We start from the raw sequence: 15,424 nt of genomic DNA on the forward strand, positions 1-15,424 counted from the left end.
CAGAGTCTTCAGTGGTTAAAGAGTTAGTATCATTGAAGGAACCCAGAGCATTGAAACTATTAACGCGATAAGAGAGTTGTTCCTGAAAAGTTTTGAGAACTGAGTAACTTACCGGAATCATCCGCATAAATATTGACATTTATACCTGATCAATTTGTAGTTTGATGATCTGGTTTCGCCTTAGGAAAAATCTTTCCTTGTTCGCTCCGCCTGCTATGGTTAAATTTAACTGTTTGCCATTCATTTGATTTCTGATTTAGAGTATTGAACTCTTGTACAGTGTCCTTCAGGGAATCTTTATGCAAGTTAATCTTGTGGTAAATATAGAATTTTTGTGTATGACCAAGCCTACCACAATTCGTATATAGAATAGGCATAATACATAAATATGTCCTTTAACTTGGCTTCGAATCACATTTATGCCCTTCAACTTTGGGTGTGCACAAGTAGACACTTAAACTTGCATAAACTTGAACAAATAAACACACAAGTCCTACATGTCATCCAACATGTCATTTTTTGTCCTACGTGGTGTCCTACGTGTATTTTGCCATGTAGGACTCATGTTTTTATTTATTTAAAAATTGGATAGTTAAAGTGCCTATTTGTGCATTATGAAAGTTGGAGGTCAAAGTTAAAATTTGAAGCCAAGTTTAAGGTCTAATATATGTATTATGCCTATAGAATACCCGCGCGCTCGTAGGTGATAACTTGTTTATGCTGTCCAATGTGTATAAAACTCTGAACTGGTTTCTCCATTGGAATTTGGATGCATAGCCGAGTATATCTACCACGCAGGGTGGAGCTGGTGCAGGCATCGACCTTGAGTAACTTACCGATGGAATTTCCAATTCGTTTTAGTAGAAGTCCATCATAGAATTCTATGGGTAAATGAGGGAGTCTTAGCCACACTGCAGAGTATTTTGGGATAGCTTTATCTGGAACGAAATTTGGCTCCCAATGCTAAATAGACAGGAAGTGGCCGTTGATGAACCAAGGGTCGCCTTGAAAGGCTTGATTCATATTTTCCTCCTTCGTAAATTTGACTAAGGGACTAGCTTCTCTTAAATGGCCTAGAAATTAGAATAGAGGTGGATTGCAATACATGTAGATTCAAATATATTTAGAAAAATATATATATATAGATATTGAAAATTGAGTTTGAAATATTACATTGAATTTAAATTGTCTTAATTACTAAATCAATCTCTAATTTTATATTAGAAAGTTTAAAATCGATATATACACGTAAAAATATTTAAAAATATTCTATATCTATATATTGTATTTCTTTTTATCGAGAAATTAGGTAAAAAGGGAAAAATAACAATTATCTCCTTAAGTAGTGTATATATATCTCATCATTTAATAAATAATATTGTATGTGTTCACTTTTTTCTATTAACGAAGTTATATTAGCTGAACTTAATTTTTTCCTTCTAAAATTGGTTTCCTAATTTTGAAAATATCACGTGACTTCAAAAAATTATTTCAACCATTTTATTCATCCCTCGTGACCTGATCCAAATGGCGGGAAATTGATTCTCTCTTCTACTCGGTCATAAAATGGGTTTGGGTCAGTTCTAAATAAAAACCGAAATAATTTTTTTCTTAGTTAAGCCGAATATAAATAGATAAAAAAATGAGTGAAGTAATTTTTTAAATTATTTAATAAGATATAAGATTATTATTTTTTAAATTCAATTTGTTAAAAAATATGACGGTAAATATGCATTATTTATAAGATAATGTGGATATATATAAACCATTTGTTATACAATAATTTGATAATATAACACTAAGTTTTAACAAAAAATATATGTTACGAATAATGTACTCACACATTTAATTAAAGTTTGACGATATATTTATTAGAGTTTGGTCACATAAATAAAGAATAGTGTACTCACACATTTAATTAAAGTTATAGATATTTACGAACAGTAGTTATGGTGGAGTAGTAAGTACTTCTTTATTTAGTGGCGTACGCAAAATATTTTGTAAGTGGGTGTCGATATTTAATAATAAATAAATAAGAAATAATTGACATAAAAACATCATATTAATATAAAATTATTTAAAACGTACTGATAAAATATAAATAAAGTAAACTACTATAACTCTCCTCAAATTTTCATATTTTGAAATGTATTCATTACAACCTCATTAGTGATAGTAACTAAATATATCTTTCTCTATATAAAGCATCAAAAAATCATTCAAAAGATTACCATCCATTCGATTTCGTAAGTCAGTCTTGATTTTGAAAGCTTTAAAGTTACTTTGCAATAATATCTATTCATTGAATTGATCTGAATTACAAGTTTAAATAAATTGGATAACTCTAAACAATATAGTGTCATTTTTAATATTTGTTCCTTTTTATAATTTTTTCAATTTTTTATATATGTTTATATACTAAAAAATTTCAACCAAGCAGTGTCGGGTGACCACCCTTGGTATAAGGTGGGTCGACCCCTTCCTTTATCCTTAACCTACAGGTCTTGGGTTCGTGCTTACTTGAGTATGGAGTTGTCTTTGTTAGGGAGCGTTAAGAGACCGTTTAAATTAACTTAAAAAAATAGATTAAAGTTAAAAAATAAAAAATTGAATTAAATAACCGTTAAGTTAATGAAACAAAAAAAGCAGGACAAGTCCTACTTTTGATTTTTAACTTTCTCAAGTCATTTTAAATTTAATTTAACTTTGTCAGATACTCTCAAAAAATAAAAATAACTTAAATCAGATCTGATTAACTTCTAAATCAATCTAAACAGACTCTAATTTCAAAGAAAAAGACTTTTTTTTGCTCAAAGAAAAAAAAAAGACTATTAAGACTCTAAAACAAGTTATTCCGTAACTAATTATATTAAGATTATTATTTTATTCTTAATATAAATAAAAAGATATTATAATCATAAAATAACTAAATTCAAAATAAATTACTCTATAATTATTCAACCAAACAATATTTTTAAATTTTTATTTTTTAAAATTAATTATCTCGTATCCTCGTAAAAAAAGAACAAAACTTTGTGTTGTCCGCCGTGTGAATCACACAGTGACAGACGCGCGTTGGTATGTTGGGTCTTTGTCTGGGGAGGATCGTAACATTAGTCATTTAGTGGGAAAATAGAATATGGTTGGTGTATTATTAGACAAAATACTATTACACTTTATCTTATTCGCTACCCTTTCCTTTTCACTTTATAATTTTTTTCTCGTTTTTATTCGGTATTCAAAGTTCACACTTCGATAAAATTAAATTGCTTATTATAAAGTTCTTTTACTGGTAACGCACTAACACTCCTAACAAGAATTTCTTCATATATAAAACTTTATCACTTTTTCCCTTTTCATATACCATGATGAAAGGCGATGTTAAAATTTTAATTTTATAAATTCTAAATTTTGAAATAATTACATCAAAGTATTAATATATTATTTTGAGCAAAAACTATGAATATTCTCTAATCTATGCCCTTGCTTTTGAAAAAATTGAGGGGTGGAGTAGTTAGTGCAAACCTAGTGTCATGCTAGAAAATACTTTTTTTTTGGTAGTTATTGATAGTTTGGTAGGAAGTATTATAAAAACAATATTATTAATTTTGAAAATTTTTAATTTATTGTTTGACAGTGTTTTCAATTTATGTATCTATTTTAGTATTATTCTTATTTATATAATATATAATATAGAAAAAACTTAACAATACATGAATACTATTTCTATTTTAGTTCATTATGTTGGGTATGTATTGTTTCTATCCTAATACACTTAATTTATTTATTTAAGACAACAAATCAAATAATTGATTAAAATAATCATATTGATATAACTAATCCAACATTACTAAAATATCATATGTACTATCGTTTTTCATTTTGTTACGCATCGTATCAAATAACCAATAATAATTGGGGGGCCTAATACAAATTTTTAATTAGAGACTTCAAATCTAAAACTAAAATTTGTATAAATCTTTTTTAAAATATAACTTCCCAACTTTATATGCATCTATTTTATTTTAATTATTAATTTTATGTAAGATGTTATCAACATGTCAAAATTAGAAACTTGATATCTAATATTCTAAGTTTTGTGAAGTTACACATGCATGACCATCCAATAAGTATATATACAATAGTTGAAGGTAATTTGAACGGATTAACATGTTATATTTTCATGGATTAAAAATTAAAATAACACTATAAAATTTGTAAACTAATATGGCATTACATGTAAGCATTGTACACATGATTACAAATGATCACCCATATCGCGCTAACTTAACTTCTGAATGTAGTTACTTGATAAGGTAAATGAGAGCAATGTTGAAGACGTGTTCAAAAAGTAAAACAAGGTGACAGATATAGTAACGAAGGAGAGAACTAGAGCGGGAAGCATAGAGAACCCCACCCTTTTTGAGCTCCTCCTATGTATACAACACCAATGCTAGTTGTAGACAAGTTAGGAATTATTTTATTAGAACAATCTCAAATCATAATGACGGACAAAACGACCATACCACGACTAGTATGATGAGGAATGCCCCTCAACACTATAATGAACTAGTTTAAAAAGAAATAATTATAGTTATTAATTGAGCGATCATCTTAAAAATTAACCCACTCACTTGATAAGGAAGCCTATTGGAAGGCTTGAGATCTAAATAACAAATGCAGACAACTTTCTTTTTCTAGTTGCTATTCTTTACTTCTAATTAATTTATTTCTCTATTTTTTTAAATAAACAAAAATCTTTTTTTCTTTCTTAGTTCAACAAATTTCTTGGGAAAGTGATTCTCATTTGAGAGTGTTATTTAAGACTTGTGATTCTCTAAACAGTTGATCTAGTTAGGCAAGCCTAATGGTTGAGTTAGGTTAACCCCCAAATCAATTCAAGGCTCATTTGCACTTTAAAGCCCATTTTGTGTTTGGTCTTTAATTTTGTTTTCCGTGATAAATGTAATTTTTTTCTTTATAAGAAATAAGTTTATATTTTTATGTCATAATATTTTACAAGATATGTCTAAACATGATTTAGTTTCTAAAGAATTTATGTTCCAGTAGACATAAGTTTGATTGCGAAAGAAAAAAAAAATTAAAGACCAATTCATTTGAAGGACAAAAATTGAAAGATAACTTACAAAAATTTCACTAGTTTAGGAGCAAGTTACTTAGATATATGCTAGTTTGCAATATTACGAACCTTACCAGATTTGGTACGTTCATGTCCAAATACATATATCTCGAGATACATGGAGTCAAAATTAAGTATAATTTGCTATTTATAAACTGTATCCGAGTAAATTTGCATGTATTTGTGATGCATAGACGAATCTCGCTCACCACTCTCTTATGTATTTAGTATCCATATACATGGAATCACCCCAGGTATATAAAGATACATGTATTTAGTATAATTCACATGTATTTTGGATACATAAACAATTACTTGCTTCTTCATGTTCTAGCTCAATTCTCTCCCTATTTCAATGTGTCTAGCTAAGTGTATAAAACATGTATCTAGGTGTATGTGACTTGAAATCTGATATGAAATTATTAATTAGTGATATAAAATACAATTAGTTCAAACTATAAAAATTAATAAATATAATATTCCTAATTAGGTAGTTCTCCAAATTAAAAACCAAATATATTTGAAAGACAAAATATGTAATTTTGTGAAATAAATGGACTGTTATTTAGGGTCAACAGCCCAACCCATTCGTAGAGAAGGCCAAAAAGTTTGCTAATCCACAAATCAAATTTTGAAGTCCATTGATAATTGTTGCCTAAGAAAGTTAACATGTAAGTACAAGTCCTACGTAAAATTGATATTTTCTTAAGTGAAAATTATATATGTGAAGGTCTTTTATTTAATAATTATCATTTTTAAGTATACTTTTAATTTATTATTATTTTTGTCAATTTTTAGCAATACTTACTAAAAACAATTTTAAAATAACTTTAATACATGTTTAATACAACACTAATTCATAATGCAAGCTTAAGTTTAAAATTTTTCTTAAAACTTACATATGTCATACAAATGAATTATAACTATTTTTAATACACATTTAATACTTGTTTTCACCACTTATAATTTTTATATAATATAAATAAATTATAAGTAGCATTTTAACACACATCGTGTAATGATATATACATAGAAAATTTCATAATATTCATACATAATACTAGACATGCGTTAATACTTAATTAGAAGACAAAAGCATGATCTGAATATTTATAGTAAACTAATCAACTTCTAAAACAAAATGCTAAAAAGGATTTTATTCCTTATTCTTCATTCTTCATCATAAGGCCTAACATTTTTGCAAGTCTTCATGTGTGATCTTGTTATACATAGTTTATGTTGAGTGAATCTCTTTTAAGAAATAATTATTTATTTTAAATATACTCTCTAATTCGTAAATTACATAAAACTTGTATCAATAATTAATTAGACAAGTAATCTAATCGTAAGAAATGAAGAGACATAATAAACTGCCAAATGAATTATATTTAAACTAAAAATGTATTACACTCATTTTAAAGTTGAATTAGAAGTGAATTAAACATGAATTCAAAATGAAGCAAACGAAAGAGCACTATGTGATTTGTAACCTGAATAAAACTTACATCAATGATGAATTAAACAAGTAATTCAATCATAAAAATCAATCAATAAACTGCAAAATGAATTATCTTGTACAAAAAGTGCATTACTCAAATATTAAAGTTGTATTAGAAGAGAGAATTATGCATGGATAAAAAAATGTAACTAATGGAACACCAGACAATGATCTATAGAGTGAATTAAGTTTATATCAATAATGAATTAAACAAGTGATTTAATAGTAACAAATAGTAAACTACAATATGGATTAAATTTGCGATAAAAGTGTATTACACAATATTAAAGTTGAACTAGAAGAGAAAATTAACAATGAAAAACGTAACTAACGAAAGACAAGACGATAATTTATAGACTGAATTAAACTTGTATCATTCATGAATAAATTATGTATTATAAGTGTCTTATGAATTGTTTTGGTTTGTATCTCTAAGAACATGAGTGATGTTTGCAATATATATTGTGTCTATGATATAAATGTATTAAAGTGTTTTCTTAAATTATTTTGGTTGATATTACTATTAAAAAAAAAAGTGAGTTTGTAGTATAACTTTAATACAATTGTGATATAGTTCCACAAACTCCACTTTTTTTCGAGTTTCAATTTGATTTTTCTCCAAAATCAATTATAAACTTAATTAAACCCTCTTAAAATTGAGATATAAACTCCAAACGACATTTTTTGTTATTTGTAGGAACTACCTATCCAAATTGATCACAAATCCATAAAATTCAAAATTTGAAGCTTTATAATGACCATCAATGATGAACTCTTGTTTCTGTAATTTTAGAGATCTGAAATTTCTGCTTTAAAAACGTGATTTTGTACAAATTTCTGATCTTTTTATTCCTCTTTTTATCTTATTTTTGAATAAAAATAGTGAAATGGACAAAAACTGATTGAGGATGATTTTTAGATGAAAAGCTCAAAGAAGAAGAAGAAAAAAGAAAGAAGATAAAAAACGCAAAAGAAAGAGACGAAGAAGTAGAAGAGTAAAAAAAAGAAAGGGAAAAGAAGCATGGGAGTAAAAAGACAGAATGAGAAAAAGAAGCAGAACAATGAAAATAAGAAAAGAAAAAAGAGTTGAGAAAAGAGGCGTTGTACAATTTTCTTAATCCTAAAAAAATGTTACATTTAGTTAAAAAAATTATGTTGACATAAATGGTAAATATTTTTATAATATAGCATATTTATATGATTTATCCTTCTTAATTTAAATTGTTTATCATATGTTAGACCTCAAAATATTGGCACTATATAGCCAATTATTAAGTAAAGAAGTCTATATTATCGATTTAATGATTGAAAAATATGAATCTTTATTTTTAGAAGAAGTCTATTACTCGAATATGTTGTCTGCAATCTCACTAACCTTTTAAGTTTGTATACGCATTAATTTGATTAAGTAAACACATATTGATGATTACTGGAGATTTACTAATTGGTTATGTAATGTCAATATTTTATGGGAACTTTCACATGTAGTCACTCAAAAATAGTCTAATTACTCTTCATAACTATAGTTTGATAATTAAAACTCGTAGTTACATGTTATAGGGAGAAGAGAGATGAGCGAGACTGGGAGAGAGGCCCAAAAGTGGGAGAGAATTGAATTGTATATGTATATCTGTTAGATAATTTTTATTAAACATATGTATTTGTATATATAGCAAGCGATATTTGGAGATGGAGGAGAGAGGCGAGCGAGACTGGGAAATGGAGGAGAGAGACGAGCGAGATTGGGAGAGAGACAAGCGAAAGAGGGGAGAGAGTGGGAGAAGTGAATTGTATATGTATATCGGTTAAATAATTGTATATTATACATATGCATTTGTATATATGACAAACGAGATTGGGAGAGAGAGGAGAGATGCAAGCGAGCTTGGGAGAGGTAGGAGAGAGGCGAGCGAGAGAGGGAAGAAAAAAGGAGAGAGGTGAATTGTATATGTATATCGATTAGATAATTGTATATTATACATATATATTTGTATATTCTGGCGAATTATACATATACAAATCTGGCTAATTATACAAACTCGAAGTCAACCACGTAATTATTGTATAATGTTAGTTGTGAGTGGTAATTATAAGAAACTATGGCTATGATGAGTAATTAAGTAATATAAGTTTGCTTAACCACGTAATTTCACCATATTTTATCTCTCAAAAGCACAACCTTATTTATTCTTGAAGAATCCTGCCTATTTACAATTTTAAATATATAACTATTTATCATACTCCCTTCGTCCCTAATTACTTTTCCATTTTTCCTTTTATAGTTGTCCCTAATTACTTGTCCATTTTGACAAATCAAGAAAGGGCATTTTTTTACTTATTATATCTTCAATTAAATGACTAATTACTTTGATAAAATGTTAACTTTTCGTCCACTTCATAATTACTAGGGGTAAAATGCTAAACTCATCATGTCATTAATTTTTTCTTCGTATGTGTACTAATTCAAAAATGGACTAGTAATAAGGGACACAATAAGTATCAATCTAATATTAAGAAAATATGTATATGTTGCTGAATTTGATAGACCCTCTCCCGAGCCAAAAGGGCCAAAAAATTTATTAAAAATTTCATAAAGGCACATCATTTATTTTAACCAAAAGGGTAAAATCGCTCCTGGCGGAGCGATGTTCTTTTGACAAAATTGATGCCGTTACTTCGTTATTTTTTTAACATCTCTGCATTTTTCTTCAATTTTTTTTAAATTGAAATTGCTGCTATATCATCGATTTTCTTTAAAACGTTGATTTTTCTTTTTTTTTTTTTAAAAAAAATCAGTAATTTTTTTAATTAAATCGCTATTTCTTAACAATTTTTTTTTAAATTTTTTTTACAAGAAAATCCATTTCAATTTTTTGTAAAAAAATATTTTTTGATTGAAACGCTTCTATAGCAGCAGTTTTAATTTTAATTTTTTTTTAGAAAAATGTTGCAGGGGTAGGGTTGTCATTTTTTTTTTGACAAAATTGCATTTTAAAGAAAAAAAATTGGACAAAATCGTTGCTGGGGCAACAATTTGTATGTTTTTCGACGGAGTAATGGCATCAATTTTGTTAGAATAAAATCGCTCTGTCAGAAGCGATTTTGCCCTGCTGATTAATAAAAATTGATGTGCCATTTTGAAATTTTTGATAACTTTTTTTGCCCTGCTCCAAACTCCGTCTTGTATACATTTGTTGAGTGTAGTTGAAATTTGTATACATACAATGTATACAACAAAGTATTGGTCCTTTGACATTTTTGTTGTTGAACTTTGCATGCACAAGTTGTTGTAGGCAACAAAATTTGCGTCGAGAAAATAATAATCAAGAACGGAGAAGTATTGCAAAAATAGTATTGATTTGATTTTAAATTATGAGCTTTACAAACTCTATGAATCATTTGATTCGTCTTTTAGAATGTAATTCAAGGGCTCTTGAGCTAATACTTGACTTGTACTTTGGATTCAACGACTTTTGGGCTTGTTCTTGAATTTTGATGAACTTGAACTTGACTTGTACTTTGGATTTAAGGGCCTTTGGACTTGTTTTTGAATTATGATGAACTTGAATTTGACTTGTACTTTGGATTTAAGGGCTTATGGTTGTGTTCTTAAATCTTGATCTTGACTTGTAGTTGAACCTTTGAGCTTAATCTTGATTTGTGGATTTGATGAACTTGATAAACTTGATCTTGACATGTACTTGAGTTCAAGGGTCTTTGAACTTGATCTTGACTTATACTTAAAGTCATGGGTCTTTGCTTTTGTTCTTGAATCTTGTGATTTTGATCTTGATTTGTGGATTTAATGAACTTGATAAACTTGATTTGACTTGTACTTGAATTCAATTGATCTTGACTTGTACTTGAATTCAAGGGCCTTTGAGCTTGTTCTTGAATCTAGAGTCTCGAGGTTTTGAGCTTGTTCATAGGGCTTGATCTTGACTTGTATTTGAATTCAAGGGTTTTTGAGCTTGTTATTGAATCTAGAGTCTTGAGGTTTTGAGCTTATTCATAGGGCTTGATCTTGACTTGTATTTGAATTCACTAGCTCAAGTATGAGCAACCCTATTTATAGTCGTGGAATAGAAGAGCTGTGATAAGAATAAACTTCTCTCCGGCCAATCAAATTTAAATGGCATGACATATTAAACTTTAGCGAAGTGGGCCTTTTATTTTATAGCCCAAATTAATGAATTTTGACTTTATTAAATATTTTAAAATCATGCTCTCTAAATTAAATTTAGCTAAAATCCAGAAAAAATATAATATGAAAAGATGAAGAAGAAAACACCAATATGACTAAACAAGATCATGAAGAGGAGGAGGTTGCTTTCAAAAAATTTTAAAAGAAAAAAAAAAAGCTGCGCTGAAAATTGTTTAACGAGGGAAGAAAGTTGCGTATATTTGTTTTTAAAGAACTGCACTGAATTTCTTAGGTATGATATGTAAAATTATTTAAATAATAAATTTTTGGTGAAGTTAAAATTAGGGTTTTAATAGTTGGATTGAAATTTAAGTGTTGGATTTAAGAAAATAATAAAGTTAAATACTTAAGTTAATTAAAATTTAATAAAAAATTTATATTTTTTATGAATAATATATAAATAATTATAAAACATATATATAATTTAACGGTTCGATTTGGTTATTTTTGCAGATATTTTTTAGTAAAATCAAAACCAAATCAAATAATATCGATTTTCAAAATTTAAAAACCAAATATCGATTTTTTAAATCGATTTGGTTCGATTGAGGTTCGGTTTGATTTTTAACCATAAGCATGAACAATCCTAGATGCCACTATAGAAATCCTTGATAGTACGATATATTTCTAATTTTTTGTTGGTTAAATATACCTTAAACTTAACATATATTTACCGCTACTTAAATTGTTCAAATACGTGAAGTTTATTTTTTTTTAAAAATAAATAATTCAAGTAGTCAATCGATGAACTACACTAAAAAAAATCAAAAAAATAAACTCAATATAACAAATCAAACATGGAGAGAAAAATATTAGTTTGGAAATCACCAAATTACATGGAACAAATTTGGAGAAGTTAAAAAAATATTTATAAATGTTATCGTATGAATAAAAAGGAACATTAAATTACAAAATAATTTAGTCATTTACAGGTCTTATCCAAGGATTGTCAAACCTTGGATTACTTATCCCTCCCTTTTCTAGAAATAAAATAAGACTTTGTATGAGATATAACTAATTCCTGGATTAGATTAAAAAAAAATGCGAAACAATATTTTTGATGAACTAAATTTTAAATGAATTATTTTGATTAATACCTCATATCAAACGATTTCAAATTCTTGGTTAGAGACTTTTTAATACCAAAGATATCCGGTTATTCAAAGATTTTAATTAATATATACTGAAACATGTATAACAAATCGTGTATTGGACGCAACTTTTTAATTGACACTATCTATGTACAATCTGTTTAAAGATTTATTGAAGGAGAAAATTAATTTTTGTGGTACTACTTATATTTACGTCCCTTAACTATAGCCACGTGGGGGGTGGGGGCATATGTAGAAAATGATTTCTTTTGAGTAGGATTGGTGGTGGTGGTGATGGTGGGGGTACATAATAAGGCAGGGCAGGGAGTAGATAAATAGGGTGGGGGCAAGGGAAATTTAATAGATCGATGAAAGATGATTAGATATGACATGACATAATTTTAATTTATTGAAGATGACCTAAGATAGAAGGTTTTAAAGAATATAGATTTGGATAAAAGGTTTGTAGGTGGGAGATCGGGAGTACACTGTTTTGTTATTCATTCATACTAGTAATTGTAGCACTGTTACTTTTGTGGTTTCTTGTCCTTCGATTTCTGTTAGCATTTACTGTTTCTAATATTTCTTTTTTCTAGATTGTTTTTCTTGAGGTGAATTCGGAAATAATATCTCTAGCTACTCTGAAATAAACGTAAAGTCTACTTGTAGTACTTTACGCTACTAAGATCCCACTTTGTGAGGGTGCTACACTCCATCGAGTATGTTATTGTTGAAGGCTGGAGCATGTCAGGTTGAGCAATTAAATTGACCCGTCTTTTCATGGAGTTAGTTCATCGTTCAATTTCAATAGTTGAAATTATAGGTGTGCATCAATCGATTCAATTCGAGTTTATGTATTATTTTTTTGATTTATCAATTTTTGATTTGTGTACATGCTAAACTGAAAATTAAATTAATAAGATATTAATTATCAATTCTTGGTTAATCATTTTTGTTCTTTAATGATTCGATTTTTGATTTAGCAGATAAGAAAATGTTATACACACAATGTGCATAAAATAAAATAATAGCAAGAATAGAAGTATAATACAAATTTGTACATTAATCACTTTTGTTTAAGATAATTTTTTGAATTTCTTCTAAAAACTCATGCGATAAATTGCGGAAACAATATTAATTGTCTTTCTTTGTCACACTAAAATCTAAAATTAAGAATATAAAATATAGAGAAAAAAGACAAATATATTTTCGAAGTGTATGATTACTCCAAATAATATCCTTATATTTGAATTCACGTAATGTACATCAAGCATTAGTTATGTTGCAATTACAAATATAGTTTTTGTTTATCTCACGCTAAACATGATAAAATATGTCAATCTAATTTTTCTATTTAGAAATATCAAATAATCAAAAGGTAAAAGGGAAAATGCACAAGTACCCCCTCAAACTATGTCCGAAATTTCAGAGACACACTTATACTATATTAAGGTCCTATTATCCCCTGAACTTATTTTATAAGTAATTTTCTATCCTTTTCGGCTTATGTGGCACTAGCTTGAAGAAAAAAGTCAATCAACGTTGAGTCAACAAGATAGTGCCACGTAGGCCGAAAAGGGGTAGAAAGTTATTAATAAAATAAGTTTAAAGGGGTAATAGGATCTTATTATAATATAAGTGTGTCTCTGAAATTTCGTACATAGATTGAAAGGGTACTTGTACATTATCCCAAAGATAAAACAATCAATTTGAAACTGATAGTTCATCCAATTACAAAGATAATAGTCATATAGATATCAATTTTTTTTTTTGAAAAGTCATACTACTAAGGGCCCGTTTGGATGGGCTTAATAAAAGCAGCTTTAAAAAAGTACTTTTGAAAGTGCTGAAACTTATTTTTAAAATAAGCAGTTATGCGTTTGGATAAAAGTGCTGAAGTTGCTATGCCGAACGTGAAAAAGGGAAAAATGAAAGAAATAGATGTTAGGGTTATGTGGGTAATTTGGAGATTGTATAAAAATATTAAGGGCAAAAAAATAAAAATGTGGTCAACTTAAAACAGCTTATAAGCTAAAAAACAAAAAGCACCCCTACCCTAGCTTTTAACTTTTGGCTTAAAATAAGTTTTTTTTTAACTTAAAATAAGTTATTTTGAGTATTGCCAAACAGCTAAATAAGTAAAAAACCAGCTTTTAAGTCAGTTTGACCAGCTTTTAAGCTGAACCAAACAGGCTCTAAGTGAATATAAAGAGGAAAAATGAAAAATAACATAAACTTGTCATGCCACACCCCACCCTATTTTTATCCCTTGTTTTGAGGCCAATTAAGTTCTGTCTCCATTAGTAGGATTGTACATAGGTGTTGGTCCATTTTGAAGAATTGACCAAAATAAGTCATTCTATAAATCAATTCACCAAAATAGTATGTTTTTAATTTTGTTTACAAAACTAATATAAACGTGGTTCACAGTAACGTTTTATGCTTTATTTTATTTTAAAAAATTTAATGAAAAAAAAAGCAAAAGTTCACGGAGCAAACAGAAATACAACGTTATTGACAATAACGTTTTATACTTCGTTATCTAGAATCACGTTTTAGAGCTAAAACGTTACTTAAAGTAACGTTTTTATATTTTAGTACGTTTTATCCAGTCACGGGCTCTGCAATTAAAGAATCGAATCCTGTATTTTACAGATTATAAAACGTAACTGACAATCACGTTTATTATATAAAACGTAACTATCAATCACGTTTTATGTTTATTTAATCACGGGGCACCGGATTAAGAATAAAATCCTGCTACATTGGAATCTTACAGATCATAAAACGTTATCGCTGATCACATTTCTGCATTAAATCGTGACTATCAATTACGACACTATGTTAAAGTTAATTTTCTCTTCTTTTTACTGAGGACAAATGGTTATAAAATGAACCTTGTTGAAACAAATGTTCTAAACACTCCAAGTATATTCATTCAAAATTTTGTTTGTGTAGCCCAATTTTGAAACAATATTTACAAAGGTATGAATTAAATAAGTCAAGTCAATGTATCATATTGTGTTATTATTTTTACCATAGCTTTTAAATATTTTTCTAATTTATTACTTAGCAAGATGACTTATTTTTATGTGTAGGAATAAAAATGGCAAATTTTGTACATAATGTGATGGTTGCGTTGTACTGGGGTGGCGAAATAATTACTGAAATGAACGGATGCAGGTATACTGAATGTGCCAGAATGATTATTAACATGTATACTTCAATGAAGTATGTTGAATTGGTTGAATTATTGCATGAGAAAATGGGTACAACTAGTGAAAATATTCAAATGGATATTTCAGGAAAATATCCTTGTTCGATTCAAGGTAACCATACAAGGTTCATTGAGTTTAAAATTGATGATGATCAATCTTTGCTACAATTTTTTGTTATACCTCAAAACTTTGCGGATAAGATTGACATAAATGTTTTGGAAATGTATGTAAAGACCAAATCAACAAATCAAAATGATATATTTCAAATTAGTG

This window comes from Solanum pennellii, chromosome 11 (genome assembly GCF_001406875.1).
Source record: "Solanum pennellii chromosome 11, SPENNV200".
NCBI lineage: Eukaryota > Viridiplantae > Streptophyta > Magnoliopsida > Solanales > Solanaceae > Solanum > Solanum pennellii.